We start from the raw sequence: 24,453 nt of genomic DNA, 5'->3' as shown, positions 1-24,453 counted from the left end.
AATGTTTATTATATTTATAGAAGATAACCATATGACAATCTCAAAAGATGTTGAAAGTTCAACATCATTTGTGATTTAAAAAATAATTCTAGCAGAGTAGGAATTAAAAAAAATCCCTTTAACCAAAAATGCAGATGTTCAAGATAACAGATGGTCATGATGAAACATGTTTAAAGTTGTATATAAAAGTTATAAAGTTATAAAATACAGTTTCTTAAAGCTTTATTAAAAAGTATTAATGATGACCCAGTTTAAGAGAAATAGCATCTTCATGGACAGGAAGATTGAATATAATAAAGTTACAAGTTCTGCTCAAATTGACCTATAGATTTAATGAAATTATTCTTTTTTTGTTTTTGTTTTTGTCAATTGTGGGGTTTGAACTCTGCACGTGGGCGCTGTCCCTCAGCTCTTCAGCTCAAGGCAAGCGCTCTACCACTTGAGCCACCACACCACTTCCAGTTTTCTGGTGGTTAATTGGAGATAAGAGTCTCAAGGACTTTCTTGCCTGGGCTGGCTGTGAACCTTGATCCTCAGATCTCAGCCTCCTGAGTAGCTAGGATTACAGGTGTGAGCCACTGGCACCCAGCAGATTTAATGAAATTCTTATTGAATAAGATTTTTTAGAACATGAACTACAGTTATAACATTTCTTTGGAGAGTATCAAGACGCTGTAGACCAAGAATAATAAGATATCAAGGCTTATTATAAATCTAGGTAACTAAGGATGTATCATGTAAGTATATAAGTTTAGCAAATTAGATCAAGAGAAGAGAATATAGAGGTAAACAATAAATGCACACAGATTTGGAAACATGTAAATGTCCATGAAAATCATTGAGGATAAATTGAATTAAATTTATGTGGCTTTATGCATAAAGTTATAAGCATAAGTTTAAATGAAAATGAAAGTTATAAATACAGCTAGCTCATAGCTAGAGAGTCCATTTTTATAAATATATCAAATAACTCACTCTTATGATGTTTACAATAGCTAGTGTTTACCTTTGGAGTTAGACAACAAAAAGAAATGAAACAGAAAAGTACATAGGTCATGATAAGTTTACAGCTGTTTATTATGTTAAGCTTCTAAGTTAATGGATATTAATATCTATTTATATAGATTCATATGTGTACATAATCTATACAAACCTTTATACTCTCTTGTGTATGTCAGACATACTTTAAAATGAATTTATATTGGGATAAACTAGAAAAAAATAAAACTATTTGAGTCAGTTTCTTTTCTAGACATCAAAATTTTATGTTGATTGTGTGCGTCAGTGGCTCTCAACTGCAACCTAGCTATAAGGAGGCTGAGATCTGAGGATCATGGTTCAAAGCCAGCCCGGGCAGAAAAGTCCCCTTGAGACTCTTATCTCCAATTAACCACTCAAAATCAGGAAGTGGTGTTATGGCTCAAGTGGTAGAGTGTTAGTCTTGAGCACAGACAGGATCAGGGACAGAGCTCAGGCCTTGACTTTAAGACCAACAACTGGAAAAAAAATTCTGTTGAGCTTCCTTAAGGATGCATTATTTATGGAATTGTATAGAAAGCCTATAATTGGATCTTATACCAAACAAATGAAAATTTTATTTCTTTATCAGCAGAAAAGCATAGAGTATTCAATTAATATGATGGAATCATTGATTATCTATCTGTAAATTTTAAAATAAGATCCAAATTTGCACATGCACAAAAATTAATTCCAGATATATTAAAGACAACTTGCATTTAAAATAAAAGACAATTTTCATTAAAAAAATATAGAACAGTATCTTAGAGCATTTTGCCCATAAGAATTTCTTAGGATTCAAAAGTAAATAACATAAGAACTGTGGAAACAATTGCATCAAAACTAAAAACTTAAGTTAATCAAAAAAAAAAAATAAATAAAACCACTAACGGAATCAAGAAAAAATTAGCCATGTACCGGAAGAAGGCATTTTTAAGGTATATTCTGAACATATGGATGCAGTATATATATATATATATATATATATATATATATATGCATATATATATATATATATATATATATATCTTTTTGTTGTTGTTTTCATTTGTGGGTCTTGAACTCTGGGCTTTGGTGCTGTCCCTGAGCTCTTCAGCTCAAGGCTAGCACTCTATCTCTTGGATCCTGGGTCGTCTCTGGTCTGCAAAGTGCAGGATGAAGTTGTCCGCTCCTTGTCGGTTCTTGCTGGTGTTGAGTAGAATCCGCTCGTCCGCTGCGTCTGGCTCCTTCATCCCGGACTGTGTCTCAGGTATGCCCCCGGGGCGGTGGTCGCCACTGCGACCCTGCTGCCGCAGCGGCAGCTGCTGGCAGGCTCTCAGATGTGTCTGCTTGGCTTCCCCTCTCTTGACTAACTCTCTGTCCTGTGATGGCACACTTGGTATGATTCTCTGGCTTGGGACTGTTCACTGGAACTCTGAAACTGTTTTCTATGCAAGAGCTTGTTCAGATTCCAGCTTCTCCTCCGCCATCTTCCCGGAACTCCTCTAGCACTCTGTCTCTTGAGCCACAGTGCCACTTCTGGTTTTCTGGTGTTGAAGAGTCTCACAGACTTTCCTCCCTGGGCTGACTTTGAACTGCGCTCCTCAGATCTCAGCTTCCTGAGTAGCTAGGATTACAGGCATGAGTCACCTGTGCCTGGCTGGCTGCAGGTTATTTAAATGGTTGTTATAAGGTAATAATAAAAGACAACTCAATAGAACAATAGACAAAGGATGTCAAAAGTCATGTATTACAGAAACAAAAACATAGATATTTAAACTATGAAGCCTATAAATTATGAAAAGACAATCTTCCAATTAAAATTGCATGGCAGAGCAACGTTGAGGAATGATTTTACACATACTGTATTAAGACAAAGTTTAAAGTTAGGCAGTACGGATAATAATGCAACTGGCATGACATGAAAATACACTAGATAACAAAAAATACACCAGAGAAATTGTGGATATACATAATGCACTCTTGTATCCACTGTTCAGGAACATGTGTATGTGTGCATATGTATGTGTTTGTGTGTGTGTATATATCGATATACTTCCTAACATATACACTTATATGTATTAGGAAAGTATGGAAAGTGTTCTTGGCAATACTGTTTCTGATGGAAAATATAAATAGTCCTGATATCTACAAATAAATTATGATTTATACATTTATTGGAATGTTATGAGTATAAAAAGAACTATATTGATACCACCACGAATTAACCTCAAAAAAGAATTACGTTCAGGTAGAAAAATAATAATAGAAAGGACATGTAAAGGAAGACCCCAGCCACGGATGAGCCATATATCATTTAGCACTATACACACATATATTAAAACCATTGTAAATAAAGTAAAAAATTACCACAATACCACTCAGATAAAGACTTCATGTGGAAAGAGATAAACTTGGCAAGGGAACATAGGGTTTCATGATACTGGTTATTGATCTAAAGCAATTGATAAGTGCATGACTTGTGTGTGTGCCAGTCCAGGCTAGCATTCCACCACTTGTGTCACAGCTCCACTGATGGCTTTTTGGTGTTTTTGGAAATAAGAGTATCTGAGACTTTCCTTCCTGTTCTGGCTTTGAACCATGATCTCAGCCTCCTGAATAGCTAGGATTTCAGACATGAGCCACTGGTAACCAGCTTGGTACATGACTTTTAAAAATGTATAATTGCATAGCTTTCCTAGGGCTGCTGCTTTAAAGTACCACAAACTGTGATTTAAATAAACAATAGACATTTAAACTGAGCACTGGTGGCTCATACCTGTAATCCTAATTACATAGTAGTTTGAGATCAAGAGGATAAAATTGGAAGTAAGCTGAGGCAGAAAAATTCCTTGAGATTCCATTTCCAAAATAAGCAGCATAAAGCCAGATAGTAGGTGTAACTCAAATGGTAAAGCCTCAAGCAAGTACAAGACCCTGAGTTCAAAAAATTATTCTTACAGTTCTGGAGACTATAAATCTGAGATTAAGATATTAGCAGTTTAGTTCCTTGTGAGGGCTCTATTCCTATTACTTCTGGTGGGTTACTGTAGGTTTTTATGTTGGGGATATTGAAATCTTAAAAATGAGTACTACAATTAATATACTATCTGAAGAGTATATTATTTATTGGCATCATTAATTTTTCACATCTCTTGCTTATATACATATGCATAAAGAAATCATCATGAATACTAGGCAGGCACTTTACCATTTAAGCCACCATAGACTTTTGTTCATGGATCTGTTTGTTTGTATTTTGCTTTTTTTTATTGTGAAGATACCATACAGAGGTGTTACAATTACATGGGCAAGGTAATAAGTACATTTCTTATTAAGCATTGTTACCTCCTCCTTTGTTTCCCCTTCCCATCTCCCCTCCCCCCCACTCCAGCCAAAGTTGTAAAGTTTGTTTTTAGACATAATGACTTGTACATCTCATTGTTGCAATGAGTCCACCTGTATCCCTATTTAAACAATTTGTTTTTGCCATTCATCTCCACATAGTATACCAACATCAAATACAGTGTAAGCATGAGTTATAGTGTATTTTGCTTTTGAGATAGGTTCTCCGTTTTCCTGGCTACTATTAAATTCACAATCCTTTTGCCTGTACTTCCAGACTACCATGCCCAGCTCTTACATCTTCTATCATTCTGTCTTTAGGTTCTTGTACTGGTTCTCTACGTTTTCTCTAATACAGTTACTTAAGTAATGAACTCAGGGTCTTAAAACAGTTCATTTCTTTGTAGTGCTTGAGGTCAGAAGTCTAAATTTAGTTTTATTGTGTTGAAATCAAGGTGTCTGTAGAGCAGACCTCCTTTAGAAGATACGTTCTCTTACGTTGCCTGTTCCAGTTTCTGAAACTAGCTTCCTTTATTCCATGGCTACTGTTCCCATCTTGCTCCATTGCCTTAGCTGTCTGCTTCCATCTTATAAGGACAGTGTGGTTACATTTAGAATACATTCAAACGAAGCTATAAAAATATTTCTATTTCTACACTCTTAATTTAGTCACATCTGCAGAATCACTTTTAGAACATGGAGTGACTTTAATAGGTCCCAGGAATTAGTGCCTGGGTATCTTAGGACATTTTTCAGCCTGTATCTAGTATCTAAAATTTTCTTATATTTTTTTCTTATATTTTTGAACCTATTTTGTAATTTCCACATAAGACCTTGTATATGAAGACACCCTCCTTCTATCACACTGACCAGCAGATGGCAAACATGAGTCACTACATTCTTCATTAATTGATGACCTAAGAGTTCATTACTCCTTACAGCTTGGAATACATTGAGATCTTTTCCCTACTAGATCATTTTTGATGAAAACAACGCACAATCTTAAGAGTTTTCCTGTGAGTTGCTTTAATAGCTTCTGAAACAGATAGCTACTTTATCTAGCGCTGAAATCAACAATTAAATATGTATGCGTTCACAGAAGATTCTTCCAATGTTACATTCTCCTATTTTCTAGTAAATTCTTTTAATTTTCCTAAATGTTATTGAGTGTAGTTTCTTACTTATCTCCATTGTAATTATTTATTTACAGGAATTCACCCAGAGCTTGTTTCATTAATTCAGTCTTAAACATTTTTTCTTGTAATGTCATCTAACATATAATGCAAATAATATATATATTAGTTTCTAAAATAGCAAAGGTTATTAATTTGTTACTCTACTGTGTTTATTTTCATTCTAAGGGTATGTAAAAATTAAAATGACTAATATACAAGACAGCTAATATTCTCCCTTTCGCCTTAGAAACAAGTTGAGAAAAATATAAATTTAAATGAATTAAAATTCATGTTCTAGAAATAAATTTTCTCATTTTCAGGCATAAAGGTAAAAGTATAGGTGCATAATTTGGATCATTCTTTATAATGATAATTTGTTCTCTTGGATCTTATGGAAAATATCAGATTTATTATTTTGGTCCTCCTCCATTCCATTCCATTTCATTGTATTTATAAATCTAAAGCATCATTCAATTTTATTTGTATAATATATATGACTTTATGTATGTATTATCCTCTGTAATTACTGCTGACTTTTTCACTGCCATTAAAAATTCTTTGAAAATATCTTAATGGTTATATAATCATTTTGATATTCCAGTTTGTTTAACCCATTGACAAAATTGTCTCTGATTTTTTTTTTAATTTTAATTTTTTTGCTGGTTGTGGGGATAGAACTCAGGGGCCTGTGTACTGTCCCTGAGCAATTTTGCTCAAGGCTAGTGCTCTACCACTTTTAACTACAGTGCCATTTCTGGTTTTCTGGTAGTTAATTGAAGATAAGAGTCTCAGCCTCCTGAGTAGCTAGGATTATAAGCCACCAGCCCTGGCTGTCTCTGATTTCTTAGAGTTGTTAACTACGCATTGGTAGGAACTGATAAATCTTGCTTTTATCTCATTATTTTATTATTATAGAGTCCTAATAGTGGAGGTCAGAAATATGTTCACTTAAGATATCTATTAGTAAATAGTGATCTGATTGCTTTTACCTGAGAAAATCGGAGCCTGAGCTCACAATTGTGAAGATATAATCCCTTTTAAAAGTCTTCCCAAAGAAAATGGATGCTTTACAAAAGGTATACAAATAGATAATAGAAAGTATATCTGAAAACTCATAAACTTTTGCTACCATTTTAATACTATTCATTTGAACAGGCCCAAAGATCTTTTTGTAGGAAGAGGGCATTATTTTCAATGATGTTATATTTAATATTCCTCTTCTTTTGTTTGTATTAGAGAAAGTCTTGCAGACCTAATAACTTATTCTCTGAAGGTATGTTTTCATGTTTTTCAATTGAATGTTTTAAGTCAGAAGCATATAGTAAATTAGCATAAATGTTATTATAAGTTCAAGCTGAATGTTAACAAATGAATTGGCAAAGAGTAGCACTTAAACACTTGTTGGCTTCTGTGTATTTGCTAATATCTATGATATGTAATACTCTGGCTGATGTGCTAACAGTAGCTTCTTACTTAAATAAAAATAAGGATTTAGGTGATTTCTTTGAGAACAAATATAAATTTTTCTTTATTATCTCACTTTATTGAAGTAAGTAGGCACTGAGTTGGGAAAGTAAATTATAATTGTTTACTTTAGAGTCTCAGAAAGGAACTACATCCAAGTTCTTTGTACATGGCATTAAGTGGACTGAGTAATAATTAATGCTACATCCATTATTTCTGTTACCAATGAAGAAGAGAGCTGGTTGAAAGGCAATGAAAGCCAGTTTAAACTTCATTATTAAAATAAGTATTTTAATAATATTTATAAAAATTCATCCATTTTCCAATGATTTCTATATTTCTTTGAATTTGTACCCTACATGGCCTTCAAATTGTCATGAACATAAGATGCTTTCTTAATTTAAGAAGCTTAAAGCATTCTCTATAGTAATAGAATTATTTTAATTGTTATGTTACATATTTAGATACCTTGCATGTTCAATTACTCTATCCTTTAATGTTTGGTGATCAAGGTTTATGTAAAATAAATGAGTGACACAAACATAGGTTTTTCAAAAACTCGTATTATGAACTTTTCCCCATGTACATAAAGTATAAAAATTTACTTCTTGCAATTACTGTAATTAAAAGTAAAGAACTAGGCTGGGTGCCAGTGGCTCCTAGGCTATAATCTTAGTCTCTGAGACTTTTATCTCCAATAAAACACACAAAAAATGGAAGTGGTGCTGTGGCTCAAGTGGTAGAGCACTCACCTTGAGCTGAGGGACAGCAGCCAGGCCCAGGCCCAGAGTTCAAGCCCCACAACTGACAAAAAAATAAAACAAAACAGAACAGAACATAACAGGTTGAACAAAGATTTGAGGGTTTCAGAAATAAAAAAAAACTTGAAGAGATTTGAAAATAAAGAAAAAGCATCGAACTTGACAAATGAGAAAAACAATTACAAGAATTTCTAGTATGAGGAAGCAGCATTAAGGGCTTCATTCAGTTTTAAAAAAACAGAGACTTGTGAGATAAGTGAAATATTCTGTACCAAAATGCCATCTATTTATCATAATGTATTTATTCAAATGCTTAAGTGCTTGGTCATCTTCATCTCACAGACTTAATCATGCCTTCTAGCCAGTCCAATCTGTGGGCGTATCTTTTTCTGGAATTATAACACATTTCTGACTTACTGTCATTAACCTCTTCCAATATTAATTAACATTTGAGCTTTAGATGTGGAATTTTTTAGTATGATATAAATCTTGAAAACATGTGCTATTTTATTTCTTTACAGTCTATATATCCTTATTAGTAATGTGGGGTGATCTTAATTGTCTAATGATTGAGCATAATATGTAAAATTTCTAACAAAAGGCAGTTACACTATTTTAAGAGTAAAAGACAAATTAACACAAAACATACAGAGTTGGATGGAATTTAGAATCACTGAAACATGTATACCATCAAGTTTTTTTTAATCTTAGTCATGTGATACTCCTGCCACAGATCTCTGCTTCTGAGCCAAGATAATATTGACTGGAGTACAATAAATGAAAGAGAAATTAATGAATCAGATTATTTACAATGTAGAGTTTATGTTTCTAATATGTACCACACTTAGGTTAATTCCAGGTATCTCCTTTGAGCTGATGTAATGATAACTTATGATAAATTGTCTTTTTATCACAAACAAGTCACAAAACAGGCCTTGAGTCAAGATAGAGTAATTGTAGCAGAATAGAAGAAGTATGTGTACATTTCACTGAAAGCTAAAGATGTGAAGCATTCTTGCTTTACTTAAGAAATATGTGAAGTATTCTTGCTTTGCTTTGCTTTGCTGACAACTCTAAAACTTGGGGAAGACAAGGAGAATAATGAGAGAAACCTAGAAGTCCTGGGAGAGAGAAGATTGAACATGGCATTTTACTGTATATAACAAGGAAGAAGAATACAGGAGGGAGGAAAATACAGACCCTAGAATTAGCAAGATTGTTTTCGAAATGTTTACAAGAAAAAGCCTCCCATAGCAAGTGATAGAAAAATAAACTAATTAGGGTTTAATTAGTTTAGTATTTCATTCATCCATTCATTAAATAAAAACACTGATTATAAAAGACTAAAGTTAAAAGTGTGTGAATGCTTCAAAACTGATCTTTTTTTTCTTTGTGTTAGGATAGCATAACTAATAAGGAAAGAGTACCTCACAGATTTGATGTGTCTTGACTTCAGCAAGGCAGTTAAGAATATTTTATGTTCTTTTGGAGTAGATACAAATACAGGCATTGCATAATAATATATCAATTGTTATCTTTTTTTTTTTTTTTTCGGGATCAGATCATTGGGCCTGAACTCTGGGCTTGGGCGCTGTCCCTCAGCTCTTCAGCTCAAAGCTAGCGCACTACCACTTGAGCCACAGCGCCACTTCTGGCTTTTTTTCTGTTTGCTTATGTGGTGCTGAGGAATCCAACGCAGGGCCTCGTGCATGCAAGGCAAGTGCTCTACCACTGAGCCACCTTCCCAGCCCCTATCAATTGTTAATGGTTTAGGGGGTACATGCTTGCATACTCTTCTCTGGGTAATAGACAAATATACATTAAATTTGTCCAATACTAGCCAATATAGTACCTTTATTACTGAAAAAGATCATGTTGAAGGACTTGACCTCATGTACCAAATGAAAATGCTATTTCTGAACCCAAATTAGGCAGATTTTATGAACTTAAGCACAGTGCCCCTTGTGGGCAGTCTTCTCAGATAAGAAATTAGGGACCCTGTTCAAAAAGAAATATATTCATTACCTGATTTATGTAACTGTAACCCTCTAAACATCACCTTTACAATGACAATAACAAAATAAAAAATAAATTATGATGGAAAATTAGAATAAAATTCAAATTTATCTACAGCTTGATAATTATATTATCTGGAATGGTCTTAAACTTACTAGATTGGATGAAATTCTCCATAGTCAACATAGTTGTATTAACTCAATGCTAAGCCTTTCATTGCTCTATTTTAAAGAACAAAAATCAGGGAAGAGTGAAATTTTAGACACAGAAAAGTTTACAACAATGGCCCCATATTGACCAAGTTTAGGAAAGAGGCCAATCTATGACAAGAGAAACCTTTAACAAAATGATCTCAAGCATAATCATTTGGCTTACACATAGATTTCATTGTAGATTCTATAACAGACTCAATGATATATGAGGAAAGGTAGACTGAAAAAATCTTGGTTGAATACTTCTAGGTTTATCAGCCTTTACAGATTGTCCAGATTTCATGAACTGTGGGTTATATCCAAGTTGGAAAAATCTAAGCAAATGATTAATTTTTTAACATTTTTATTAAAATCGAGCAATACAAGAGTTTCATTTTGACATGTCGATATATGCACGCAGTGTACCCAATGCCCCTTCCTTCGTCATTCTTCTTCAACCCACTCTACTCTTTCTCAATAAGATTCATTGTTTCATTCTCATATATGTGCATAAATATATCTAACATATTCATTTTCCTTTATCCTTCTAAATCTCTCTGTGTGTCTCTGTCTCTCTCTCTCTCTTTTTCTCTTTCTCTCTTCATTCACCTCCTACTGGGATCCATACTCCAGACAAGATCTGTTTTACCAGCATTGTATTTGTTAAGAGGGAATGTTATGCGTTTACAGGAGTTTCACCTTGGAATTTCACATATGTATGTGCATCACTTTAATCAGTTTGACCTTGGTTACTCTTACTTTCCTCAGTCCCTATAACTCCTATTATTCAACAGCTTTGATGACCTTAGTTGTGCTATGCTCATTTACAGAGGCAATACTTTTTAGTATTGTTCATCCTCTTAACATTTTCTTATCCTCTTTAACTTCTTAATCTTCTCATTCAGTTTCATGATAATGAATATGTTCTACAGGTTTAGCTATATACTTATCTTTCAGTTTTATTATCCACATATGAGAGAAAACATGACATTTGTCCTTCTGGCTTACTTTGCTTAACATGATGATCTTTCGTTTCATCCATGTCCCTACAAGTAGCCTACTTTCATTCTTTTTTAACAGCATTCCATTCCATTTAACAGCATTGTATGAATCCATTTTCTGGATCACTTTGTAAAGCATGTAGACTGTTTCCATAGCTTTACTATTATGAATAGTGCCGCAGTAAGCATGCTTGTACAGGTGTTTGTATTGTTTATATTATTTGCTTGTTTGTTTTTGTCTTTTTTTGTCAGTCGTGGGGCTTGAACTCTGTGACTGGTCGCTGTCTCAGCTCAAGGGGAGCACTCTACCACTTGAGCCACAGCGCCACTTCTGGTTTTCTGGTGATTAATTGGAGATAAGAGTCTCATGGACTTTTCTGCCCCAGCTGGCTTTGAACAGCGATACTCAGATCTCAGCCTCCTGAATAACTAGGACTGATGGCATGAGCCACCAGTGCCTGGCTAGGTCTTTGTATTATATCCTGACTTACATTCCTTCAGGTAAATACTCCAGAGTGCTAACACTGGATTGCACGATAGCTTTGCTTTTATTTTGGAAGGAATGTCCATACTGATTTACATAATGGTGGCACTAGTTTACATTCCCATCTATGGTAGGGATTTCCATTTCCTCATATCCTGGACAACATTTGTTGTTTATGTTCTTGATGATGGCCTGTCTGATTGGAGGGAGATAAAAACCTAAAATGTCATTTTGATTCCCATTTTCTCTGCGTCCAGAGATGTTGAGCATTTCTTCATGTTTTTATTTGCCAATTGTATTTCTTGAGAGAATTGTTTTTTTTCAGTTCATTTTTTCCACTCAGTAATTATATTGTTGATTCTTTGGGTGTTCAGTTTTTTGAGCTATCTATATATTATGGTTATTAATCCTTTTGTCAGTGTTTAGCTGTAAGTTGTGTCTTTAGTGCAATGATTTTTGCTGTGCACAAGCTTCTTAGCTTAATGCAATTCTATTTGTTAGTTTCTCCTCTTATTTGCTGATCTATTGGAGTTCTATTCAGGAAGTTACTGCCTATGCCATCTGCAAATGGCTTATGTAGTATTGTGCATATTTAAATCAATGCTGCAATGTGGCAAAAGTTAGAAACTCATAATGGTGTATGTCCGAAGCACATTATACTCAGATTCAGTTTGTTTTAGTTTCTATCCCCCTGATTCTACAATTTGAGAGTGACTGAATATGAAAAAGAGCATCCACAGTGATTTGTGACTAGCAGTCAGTTATTTCAGTCTTACTTTTACTGTAGTGATTGCTACTCCATACATTCATGGACTTTATTTCCCAGGAAACAATTTTTTCTCATGTGAATTTAGCCAATTGAGAAGACTTAGTCTTAGTAAACCTGTTGGAGAGTGAATAAACACAGGCTCAAGTCTGTGTTCAAATTATTTGATTCTAAGATTTATCATAAGACCTTTTCTTGGTCCTAAATGAATTATTTATTTTAGCAACTATCTATTGAACATCTGCCATGTACAATATACTTCTTAGATGCTGAGATTTTGACATATATAAAAATTTCTGTCAACAAGGAAACATTTTAAATAAGCAATAAACACAATATTTAACATGTCTGATGGTAAAGAATTCAACGAAGAAAAACAAATAGAGGAGAGAGTGTATTTGTTCGTAAAAGTGAAAATTAAATGGGATGACTAGCAAACAATAGTATTTGCAATAGAAATAAATAGAATCAGCTACTTAAACCTAACATTATCCATCTTAAACTCACTGAGATTTCATAATATATATGTGGAAGCTGACTTTTTGCATTTTAATATAACAGTACTATTTTGCACAACAAAAATTTATAGACTCTCTTTTAGAATAGTTGTACCTATACATAATAAGTTGTACCTTAGACTTTGGTAGTAGTTGGAAGTCCACGACTTATCTCTGTGTGTGTGTGTGTGTGTGTGTGTGTGTGTGTGTGTGTGTCTGTCTGTCTGTCTGTGTCTCTGACTATGTCTTTGTGTCTGTGTCTCTGTCTGGGTGTCTGTGAGTGCCAGGCTTGGGTTTGAACTCATGGCCTGGCTGTTATCCTGAATTTTACCCCTTTAAGGTTGTCTTGAGCCACTTGAGCTACAGCTCCACTTCTGGCTTTTATGTGGTCAATTGGAGATAAGAGGCTGAAGGACTTTCTATGCCTGGGATGGCTTCTAATCATGGTTTTCAGATCTCAACCTCTTGAGGAGTGAACTACCAGCACCCAGACCACAATTATCTTTGTCAGGTTGCCTGTTTATGTGTTCTACTGTTTAGGAAGTATAATGACTTAATTTGTAAATTTAGATCAATATATAGTATCAATAATGGAAACATTGAGCCTTATATCTCCACATTTTATATTCCAACCTTTTTCAGAATCCCAGGCAGAAAAGATATGCCTGTTTAATAAAAGCCTTATCAGAGACCCCCACCAGTTCAATAGATTCATTGTTGATTGCTAGCAAAAAAGCTAATAAAGAATTCATTTATTTTCCCTGATACATTTAAAATTTATATCAACCAAAACATAAATGTATTGATTATAAAATTTAGGGATTTATGGGAAAGTTAATAGAAGGGAAATATATAGGTATAGAGAAAAGTCATACGTTAGTTGTTAATTATAATTACTATTTGGTTAGGAAAGAAAATTTATTGGGCATATGTTAAATAACTGTTTTCTCATATATGGTTTGGCATTAGGAATATAGTACAGGTTAATTGATTATGGAAAACAAGTACTAATTGATAGATGAACAATGAACTTTAAGAGTCAGAGTTTTCTAGTCAAAGCACTTTTAGACTATGAGACTGAATGAGCCAAGAAAGCCACTTAGCAACCAGTTACAGTGAGACTGAAGTATAAGGCACTTCTGTTGCACCAAGATTGGGATCCAGTCTTCATAATCTGTGTGTACATCAGTGAACAAAGCATGATTTTAAAATAAAGGAAAGTAAACCTGATTTCCTAGATAGGAAATTTCTTATGTTGCATAGAGCTCATCTCTTCAAAGTAGACATAGTCTGTGAAAATAAGCTCAGTGTTTTAAAATTCATATTCCTTATCTACTGTCTATATTGAAATCACTATATGGGATGAACCCTGTAAAATAAACAGGTCAAAATTATTCTTAGTAACTTTTCTGATTTGCCTTGTATTACCAGCAAATATGGCATCCTACTTTCAGGGAAAGGTATTGATCTCATCAAAGGAGTGAAGTAGGGATCAATGCTAATGACAATATGGGTAGAGAGAATTAATTTCCTGGATTGGGAGTTCAGTACTCAAACAACAGTTCACATTCAAGGAAGAGCAAGATAATACCCTCAATAAAACATGAAAAAATATGAATCCCAATATTCTGAATTTCGTCTTTAATATTCTCTTCTAAACATGCTTACCAGAGAAGACTTGTTTTGATCAAAGTTCATGTCAGAAAGATCTGTACCTGTTGATTAGGGTAATGACATAAAGTGATCCTCAAAGTAAAATTAACAAAAAGCTAATTTGAAAAAGGGAAAAATTTAATTTTATTTTGATTAAGAAAAGTAGTTCTGCCATATTCTATATTAGTCAGATCCCATCTAGACTATTATGTTAATTTTACATTTTAAGAGGGACATGGAAAATGGAAAACTATGTTATATGAGAAACAGTTATGTCCCCATATGAGACTAATGAGTAAATCCCTGGAGGACAAGACAATGTTTTATGCCTGGTATCTGGCCCTGTTCCCAGGCACTGGAATATTTCATACATGTTTGCTGCATAAATAATGAAGAAAAATGTTCAGATATTAAGGCTATTTAACTTGAAGATGTGAGAGAATTTTTAAATGTTAGTATATATTTGAAGAAATTTTGATAAATGAAGTTAGAAGTGTTCTGCCTAACGTTAATCATGTCCAAATGATTTTTGTTTAATATAATGAAAAGTGTAATATTGACTTGCTAAAATGTGGTTACTTTGCTGGACGTATTTACCATGGCTAAATGATCACGTGCCAGAAAAATCATAGCACCTTTGATCCAACTTTAATGGAAATAGAGAGTAGATAATAGAGAGGTGTTTGTTTGTTTTCAAAATATGAGAATCAATAATCAAGGGAGTCTCTTAGGACTACTGATTTTCTTATATTCTGATATTTGTGGTTTGACACAGTTCTAAGTAGCCTTAAAAAGCCTGTATTAGCCAGGTGCTGGTGGCTCATGTCTGTAATCCTAGCTACTTAGGAGGCTGAGATCTGAGGATCGGGGTTCAAAGCCAACCTAGTCAGGAAAGTCCTTGAGACTCTTATCTCCAATTAACCATTAGAAAATGAAGTGGCACTGTGGCTCAAATGGTAGAGTACTTGCCTTGAGCTGAAGAGCTCAGGGATAATGCCCAAGCCCAGAGTTTTCAAGCCCTATGACCGACAAAAACCAAAAACCAAAAGCCAATATTAGTCATAAGTAATCTATGCTACACCAAACTTCTCTTAACATTTACAAATTCAAATTATCAAAATTATTTTCTTAAAATATTTATATCATGATCCTTTCAGAAAATATTGAAAATAATATCCTGTTAATTTATCACACCAGTCAATGAGTATTATAGGTACGTTCCAGAATTGAGTTTAAAAAATTATAATTAGTATGTGCCTTACTTAACAATAGAACTTTTACAAATAATTTTAAAGACTTTAAATATTGAACTAAAAGTGACCCCATTCATCATAATAGCAAAATAATTGCATTTTATTTAAAGGAAATATATTTTTAAAATATCAATTAAGAGAAAACTGCCAGCATTTGGATCATTTATGAACATTTAAATTCTTTTTGGATACCTTCAAAAGTAACTACTAAAATGGTCAACACAAACTTTTTAGTTACTTAATAAAAAAAAGCGAATTGGACATACAAAGCAACAAAGAAATCATCTTATAAATATTAGAAACAATGGCATAAAAGAAAAAACATTCGAATACTTATCTTGGGTTCATTTCACCTTATCTGACCTTATCTTCAACTTATCTGACCTTTTCTACTTGTCTCAGACATATACTAGTTATTGCAAATAAGGGAAACCATGGGGCCTATGTTTCTTTGGGCCTGGATTACTTCACTTAATATAATTTTTTCCAAGCGTTTCCATTTCCTAACAAATGAGGCAATATCATTCTTTTAAATAGGGATACAGGGGACCCATTGCAACAATGAGATGCACAGATCGTTATGTCGAAAAAAGAACTTTACAACTTTGGCGGGCTGGGGCGGGTCGGGGGGTGGGGGGAGGCGCATGGATAGGAAGGGGAAACAAAGGAGGAGGCAACAATGCTTGATAAGAAATATACTCATTATTTTGCCCATGTAATTGCAACCCATCTGTACGGTATTTTCACAATTAAAAAAAAGCTAATTGGTTTATGTTGCACATAGAATGTTTTAACCTAGAAGCTAGCATGATGCAGTTGAAGTTGAGTCTGGAACATTGTATTCATTCCCAGAATCAACAGGTAAAAAAAACCCTTTGGTAAATTATGCCATAAGAGGAGGAGGATGTCTGGTGAAGGGATTGATCTAAGCTTTAATATAAAAAGAGCTTCCAGTCATAAATTATTGGCAGCCAAGTTAAAAAAAAATGAATTGTTTCTATTGAAATCAGCTCCATTTGTATTCCCACTTTTCAAGGTTGCCTTACTCATATTGTGAAAGTCCTAAACATCAAAGACAACATTCCTGAGACCAGAACAAGCATTTCTTACAACTTATAAAACCGCCAAGTTAAGAGTGTAATATATATCAACCACAGTATGACTGTGAGGGTATTTTGGTGTGAATATTTTTTAAGCACAGTTTTCAAAATGTGAAATTATCCAGGCTCTCATTTTTGCTCTTTGAGTAGTCATATGTATTAAACATCCATTGTGGGGATCTAGCTTTTAAATGACCTTTTCAGTACTCATCTTTTTGCTCATTTTGATTTGCTCAGATAAATTACAGCCACCTGGCCTTTTGTATTAAAGAAGGTTACATATAAAATTGACCTTTTGATACTTATTGGGAGAGCTAGGTTCATTGTATTTGAGATTAACTGCTGTTGCTGTTTTCTTGGTTATGTATTAAATTACTTTATTTGAGAATGATAAAGCCTCTTCTCAATCGTTTTATATTCTAAGCTACTTCTAATATCATAGGAATAGACTCTAAGCAATGTAAAAAGGAATTATGTTAAAAATGAATCTGATTTATTTACTTCCTATGTGCTTAATGATTTACAGATGTTGTTTTTATTTCTTTTAACCTGGTGGAGTCCAGGTTATCCCGGGATCAAACTGCTTCTTACCTTCTGACTTATTACAGTAGCCTTTTTCTTATGTCTGGCAAGCCTTAAGCTCAAGCTTTCCTGAGAAACTTCATACTTAATCATCCTCCTGAAATTTTTTTTTCTGGCTTCTTTGTTCCTACTTAGCTAGTGGGTCCAATACCCCTCTACACTTTTCGAGCTTCTTTGTAATTAGTTTGGGCTGTGTGACTGTTTCTAGAAAGTGATATGTATTTTTCCTAAGCAAAAGCATTACAAGGTTGGTGTAGTAGGCACTGGTCCTTCCTTTTTTTTAAAAATTATTTGTTGCCATGATACTGTGGGAATACTTGGGTTGAGATGGACATCCATGAGATTGAAACAGTCTTGTACTGCTCAATTACACATGAGGAGTTACCTAGATCTGTATATTTTATGTGAGAAAAATGAACCTTTCTGCACTAACCTACTGAGCTTTGGAAGATGCTTCTTACTCTGACTGAGTACTCATGGTTCAGGCAAATGCCACTCCTTTCTAGACCTTCTGTCACCACCCTATCTAAAGTACTTCTTTCCCCTAAATAGCTGATGGTTCTCCATTGTAGTAATATTTTATAAGAATCAGCTTTTGAACAAACATCACATATCCCATTAATTTTAAATCGGAAATAAGCACTTGTTTTTTGACTTTCTGTTTTAATGTCAACAAGTGCCAAAAAAAGAGACAAAAATACTGTCTGGAAGAGGTCAATTGTGTTTCCTGTTGTTCACCAGAGAGGATTGCCTTATACCAGGCAATGGCAGCTTTTTTAAATTATTCTTGAGTGAATCTATTTTGTATATATATTTTTTTACTCTGAGTGAGATCATCTTTGGCAAATTCTATATCAGTGATGCTATCTATGTATTAGGAATTCACATTTGAATTTAACAATTGGGTGGAGTGACCTTTAAAATATTCTGCAATCATTTTACATTGAGTCAGACTTTTGTCCGACATGGATTGTAGAAGGCTTTGTCACTTTGACTCCAAGCTATATCAGTTTGTCACCTATGTCAAAATATATTGTCTGCCAGTAGTCTGCCTTCAGAGTTTCAGAGGTTTCTCACAAGTCTTTCGTATGGTTTTGTACAAGCATGGAAAAGGTTGCCAGATAGATCAAGAAAGTTACCTCTTTAATCAGTTCTTGTTACCTAGTAGCATCTCATTTAAAATTATTTAATTAATAAGTGATTACAATAAAATCAACCATTGAATTAAATCTGGCCAAGAAGGAACTGTCCATCAAATTCAGATTGTTCTAACTATCTAAGTACTTCTTTTACTTCAGAAAGAAAGACAAAAGGAAAGAAAAATGTACTCAGAATTTTGTCTAAATTATCCTCCAGATTATCCTCTGTAAAGCCAAATAAAGAACTTTCTAATCTGCTTCCAAAGCCTAATAAGATATTTTGAAGAGGTAATGAGACTTGAGAGTGATTATCTTGTCACTAATAAATGAAGGCATCAGCTACATTATGTATTATGCTTTATTTTTTAATAGTGGACCAAGTAGACTATGCTACAAAGCATGAGATCAAAAGTAAACAGACACATTGTCTGTATGATCATATATTTACATGGACTATTAACTCTTTGCCATTAATGAAGTTATAAATTATGTTATTTTTAAAAAGTGTTCACAGGTTGAGATTTGTTGTGATTGAAGTCTGTAGGTACACAGTTGAAGAAACCCAGAAATTGGCTATGTTGAGATATGTTAGGGTTTCACTTAAAGATAAATGGTGAAGCCTCCAATTATTTCCAAATTTGCTTAACTTTAATTTAGAATTAAAAGAAAAATTGGAAAATATTTACCACTTCCAGAGTAGATAAAAATACTGTTTTACTCTTTATTTGCTCCATATCACAGATCAGTTCTTTTCAAATCAAATAGTTTTACCAGGTCTAGCCAATGATGAGACTAAACTTATGAAGCAGTGTTGTGGGATACGTACAGTTAGGAGAAAAAAAAGTCTCGTTTTGGTGAATTTTATTCCTTTCAAACTCAGTTTGCTTTCCTTAAAGATGTATGGTATTTGAAACATTGATGGACAGTTGTTAGGTACTCCCTTGTGTTTTTTGGCTTTAGGAAGAATCATCCATGAAAGAAGTGCAAACTTTGGTTCCCATGTTGTTATTTAGGACTGCATGACAATTACTATGTAAACAGGAGGAAGATAAGAGTGCTTCATTATCTGACATTTTCTAAGTTAACCTGAACAAAGATAACCTCTACTTAAGATAATCGTAGTTATTAAAATGAAATACATTTAAAAAGTTTCTGTCAGTAGAAAGCTTTTAAAGATCTTGTTACATGGAAATGATGTAACACTATGGGCCATATAGTTTGTGACACACAGCTCTGGTTAATATAGACAATTTCAACAGTTCCATGAAACTAATTTTACATGGAAATTATAATGTAAAATCAATATGTAAGTCTTACATCTTGTAAAGCCCATTCAATATGGAGCATGGATAGCATTAGATGTATACCAGAGTTTGCCTAAACCTACATTGAGTTTGATGAAAGAAAGAAAATTCTCCAATTAGATGTTTAAACTTGGAACCCATTTTACTTCCAAGATAATTTTCAAATTCTTACATATATTTACTGAAAGATTTTAAGGAAATGGCAGAAGCTACTTGGTTCTGGGTGGGTCATAGTTAGATATTGAATATAGCAATAAACTAAACACTAGGAATATTTGAAATTTTATTAAAAATGTTTTTCTAAAAGAAAAAATATTAGTATTAGGCTTATAGACCTTCCAGTATTCATCAATTTGTCTTTTAGTGGTATATGACCTGTGTAATAAATGATTGTCTGTTTACGGGGTCTCTGAGATCCTTTCCAGGTTTAAAAATCTATGAAAACACTGTATGGTCACACCAATTTAATCATTATTGTTATCGAGTGAGTAACATTATTTATGCTGTATTTTGTCTTTTTATATGTGAGTTTTAGATTGGAGATGGACCAGGTTCAAACCATAATCTCATGTTAGTCAGCTTCCTGAGAGCTAGAATGGCAGGAGTGAGCCACCAGAATTCATCTAGTCATTGTGATGACTTTTTATGGCAGCTTTTTTTGATACTCTTTATAGTATTCAATAAGGGAAATGAGGAGCAATATGGAACTTAATGTTGATTTGAAATACAGTTTTACAAAGCTGCTCTCATTCCAAAAATGTAAATGTCTACCTACTCAGGAGGATCAGATATGAATTCTATAGGATGAAAGTACATGTCATACATTTTAAAGTTTATTCATAATTAAAGCCAATTTTATCTCAGCTTGCCTTTACCACATTCATCTGAGGAAAAATTTTATGCTTTGATTTATTCAGACATCACTTGTTATTGCCCAAATGCTATCTGGAATACTAAGTGCTATGAGCAATTCCAAACAACTAAATATAGGTTTTAACTAAAACATGGAGGTAGGGCTCAGTGGTAGAGCATCCCTGGGCATGTACAAGGCCATGGGTTTGATTCCCAGTAACACTGAAAGCTAAAACTGAAACCAAAAGGCATGGGGTTATAAAGAAGTAGTACTATCCCAATAAAATAAGTAGATTATAAGAGAAGTAAGCATTTCTAACATAGTTAGAAGGACATTTGAAGGTGAAAGAGGAGGATATATGAGGAACTTAAACATAACATAATGAAGTAGGCATGAGGAGAACTGGTGACAAAGTGACCTGCTCTTTTGTTTTAATAGGTGCTTGTAAGGGTTATTTTCCTAACATTTATTAGAGAGTTTCAGTATACAGAAAAATGGCTACTATGAACTTAGATAATTAGTCAATAACTAGTCGTATTAAATGAATGAATTATACCCATATATATGCGTGTGTATATGTATATATGTACATATATAGTAGAATTGGTGACTACTGAGGTGTGTAACTGGATTTTCTCTATTATTTAATTATTGTTGTTACTAGTAAGTAGTTGTCCAAAGCATTTACTATTCTATAAGTCGGTTATGAGTACAGTGCTTCTTGGTCAGTGTTACCCCTCATTTGTTTTCCTTCATTTGCCCTCTCTCTCTCCCAGTTACATAGTTCATTTTTTACATAATGTACATTGAATATGATGAGTACATGTTCTTACCCTTCCTCTCTCCATTCCTCTCATTTGTCCATGCCCTCTCATTTGTCCATCCCCCAAAATGTGTCTTGATAAATAATATTTTAATTTTTCAAAGGAGTCATTGCAATATTTGAAGTAGTAGTAGTAGTAGTCCTCTTGCCTTAATTGTTTTGCACAGCAATTATCAGTAGTGGATTACTTATAAAATGGATGTATCTGCTATATGGCTTCTTATAAATGTACAAATGTTAAAGCTTCATTTTCTGCAAAAAATAACAGAAAATAAATAAATTATTTTTTTAAGTTCTGTGTATTTTCCCCTAAGTTTCAGGTTGAGTTTTTATTCTTTTTTTGGTCACAAATGGCAGATAACAGTTCCAAATCTAAATTCATTCTACCACAATAATGACATTTTCCAACTGTCTCATAAATTTGCAACATTTGGTAAAAGAGCGGCTAGTAGAGCAAAATGTGTCACCAGTGTTAAAGAAAATGGGCCAGTGATAATTAGTGTGCTATCTTTGAAGATAAAATTAGTGCTTGAAATTCAACATAATAATTGTACCAGTAAACAGTTATTGAGTACTTACAATGTGCCAACCTCTATGCTGAGCTAATTACATCATCTCTTTAGTACTCACCATGTGACCTGAAGATAATACTACCATGATCATTTTATAGAGAGAAAGTAGAACATTAGAAAAGTCTGAGTAATTTGGTTCTGCTCCAACAGCATAGCTAGCATAGCTAGACTTCAAAACAGGTCCTTGGAAGTTCTGTGGATAATGTTATTAACACCACTTTATGCAGGAGAACAAAAGAAGATTTAGAAAAGTCTAAATAATTTGGTAAAGTCAAACAATTAAGAGATAGAGACACTGAGTAATTCAAATGCAGGTTCTTCTAACTCCAAAGTCATATAGTGTTGCAGGTCAGTAATTACACTGTTTTGACAAAATTGAAGTTGTAAGCATGTTATTGTCATTTCCTTTTATTCTGACAACATTTAGGAAGCAATGCATTCAGGTGTCAACTGGCAGGAAGGAACACTATTGATAAGGACAGAATTGAGAGACAGAAATCAGCAATGAAAATAATTGAAATGTTTTCTGTCATATTCCTTTACAGACATCATACCTAAGAAAAATTGTTTCAGAACAAAGAAATTTGCTCTTAGTTTATGTTCAGTGTTTTTGTTATGTGCTTTAATGTTAAGTAAGAACATTTGTCTGAGTTCTACCAAAGAAACTCATCTATGCAAGCAAACATTCAGTAACTAGTTCCTCTGCTGTATGGTCAGTCTGAATTCATGTGTTCAATTCCCTATATGTATCTGTTCTGATACCCTATTTTGTGCTCTCTAAGTTTTATTTTACAAATTATGCTGCTAAGGTTTGAGCAGGAACAGTGTGCTTTCTTCATTGCAGAAAGTACTCTAGTGGACACTCAGTCCTAAAAATAAATGATAGAAAACAAAGCTCAGAAGACACTAAAATCTTAAAAAAGAATACTTTTGCAGACAGAGCACAATTGCTCATACCTGTGATTCTAAGTTCTCAAGAGGCTGAGTTCAGAACAACAGTTCCTTCCTACCCAGGCAAAAAGTTGGCCAGATCTCAACCAATAGCTGAGCGCCGAGAGCTCTCCTGTCACACTTTCTATATGTGAAGCTGAGATCAGAGGGATCACCATTTTATTACTAGCTGGGGCAAGAAAAGTTTGCAAGACAACATCTCAGTGGAAGAAGCTGAGCATGAATTGCCTATCATCCCAGGAAATATAAAATTGAAGGATCATAGTCCACTCACAAGACAGGCAGAAAGCAAGAATCTATCAACCAGTTCAAAGAAACACAGGAAGTATGGCTAAGTGGTAGTGCACTTGACTAGCAAGCATGAAGCCCTAAGTTTTACACTCTACAAATAAGCTTTTAAAAGTTTAAAACTATGGGTCACTAATTATTCTGCATGTGATTACTGTATGTTTTAAATAATATCTTTTCTTCTAGGGAATACAGTATTTGCCAATAAAATTGGAATATTTAACCATTTGCTTCACAACCTGTAGTAGCCAATATTTAGTGCTTATATTTTGTAGGCCTTCTACTTTTGGATATACAGAAATAGTCAAATGAGGAAACAAGGTATTCATTTGTTTAAAATCACTTAGTCATGAGATGCCATTTGTAAGCAGAGGATAATCATTGTCAATCTTAGAAAAGTTATTCTTAAATACAAACTTGAATTTAAATTGTCTTATATTGCTATGGGAAAAATACTTATACATTGTTGTCTGGACAAATAGGTGTGTGTAGATTTGTACCAAAGCTGAAGAGCACTTTGCCTTCTATCTTCAGTATTACTTGACATTTGAAATACAAACAACCCAGTTTACATTTTGTTCATCTAATCTCTTCAGATCATTTGCCACATCTGTTGAAAGAAGGGCAAACCAGATTCTATTTGATAACAGCTATATTTTTAATAATAAAATTTTGAATTTATATTAATGTGAATAATTTGGTAATTTAGACTTCCTTTTTACTTTTAATTTATATCTTTCTATGAACTTACTAGTCTTGGAAAAATATACCTTATAGAGCTAAATTATTACTCATTAAGAGTTATACAACTTTAATCCCACATATTCTCTTTCTAACGAATTATAAATTATAGTTTAAACTTCATTTCATGAACAAAGTTACCTCCCTGTATCATATGTGTATTTCCTTTGTTTCTTTATCATCTACAAGTGAATTATTTGACTGATTGCATCACAGTGCTGTATCATTTACATTCAAAGATCATTAATGTAAGTTAATGCTAGTGAATCTTTAAAAATCTTTATAAATAATGGCATCACTAATTGTGTTCAAGGACTTTGCCTTTTTCAGCAATATGATTTTCTTCTCCTTTGAAAGAGTATTAAATTGCATCACCCATCCTCTTTTAATATTTAATAATAATTTTATTATCTGTAAAAATGAGAGTCCCAAGATTTGTAATATCAAGTCCTGGTCATCAATTTTTTTCTTATCATGACTTAATGAATATTATAATTT

General features: G+C 33.5%; 1 protein-coding gene across 1 annotated transcript in view; it reads left to right on the top strand.

The window, feature by feature from the left end:
• Atrnl1 (attractin like 1) overlaps window positions 1-24,453 on the top strand; it is a 501,851-nt gene that overhangs the window by 261,323 nt on the left and 216,075 nt on the right. The gene's annotated exons all lie outside the window — the stretch shown is intronic.

Source organism: Dipodomys spectabilis, unplaced genomic scaffold (genome assembly GCF_019054845.1).
Source record: "Dipodomys spectabilis isolate Male_0828 unplaced genomic scaffold, ASM1905484v1 ptg000125l, whole genome shotgun sequence".
Lineage (NCBI taxonomy): Eukaryota > Metazoa > Chordata > Mammalia > Rodentia > Heteromyidae > Dipodomys > Dipodomys spectabilis.
This window is presented reverse-complemented; position numbering and strand designations above follow the sequence as displayed.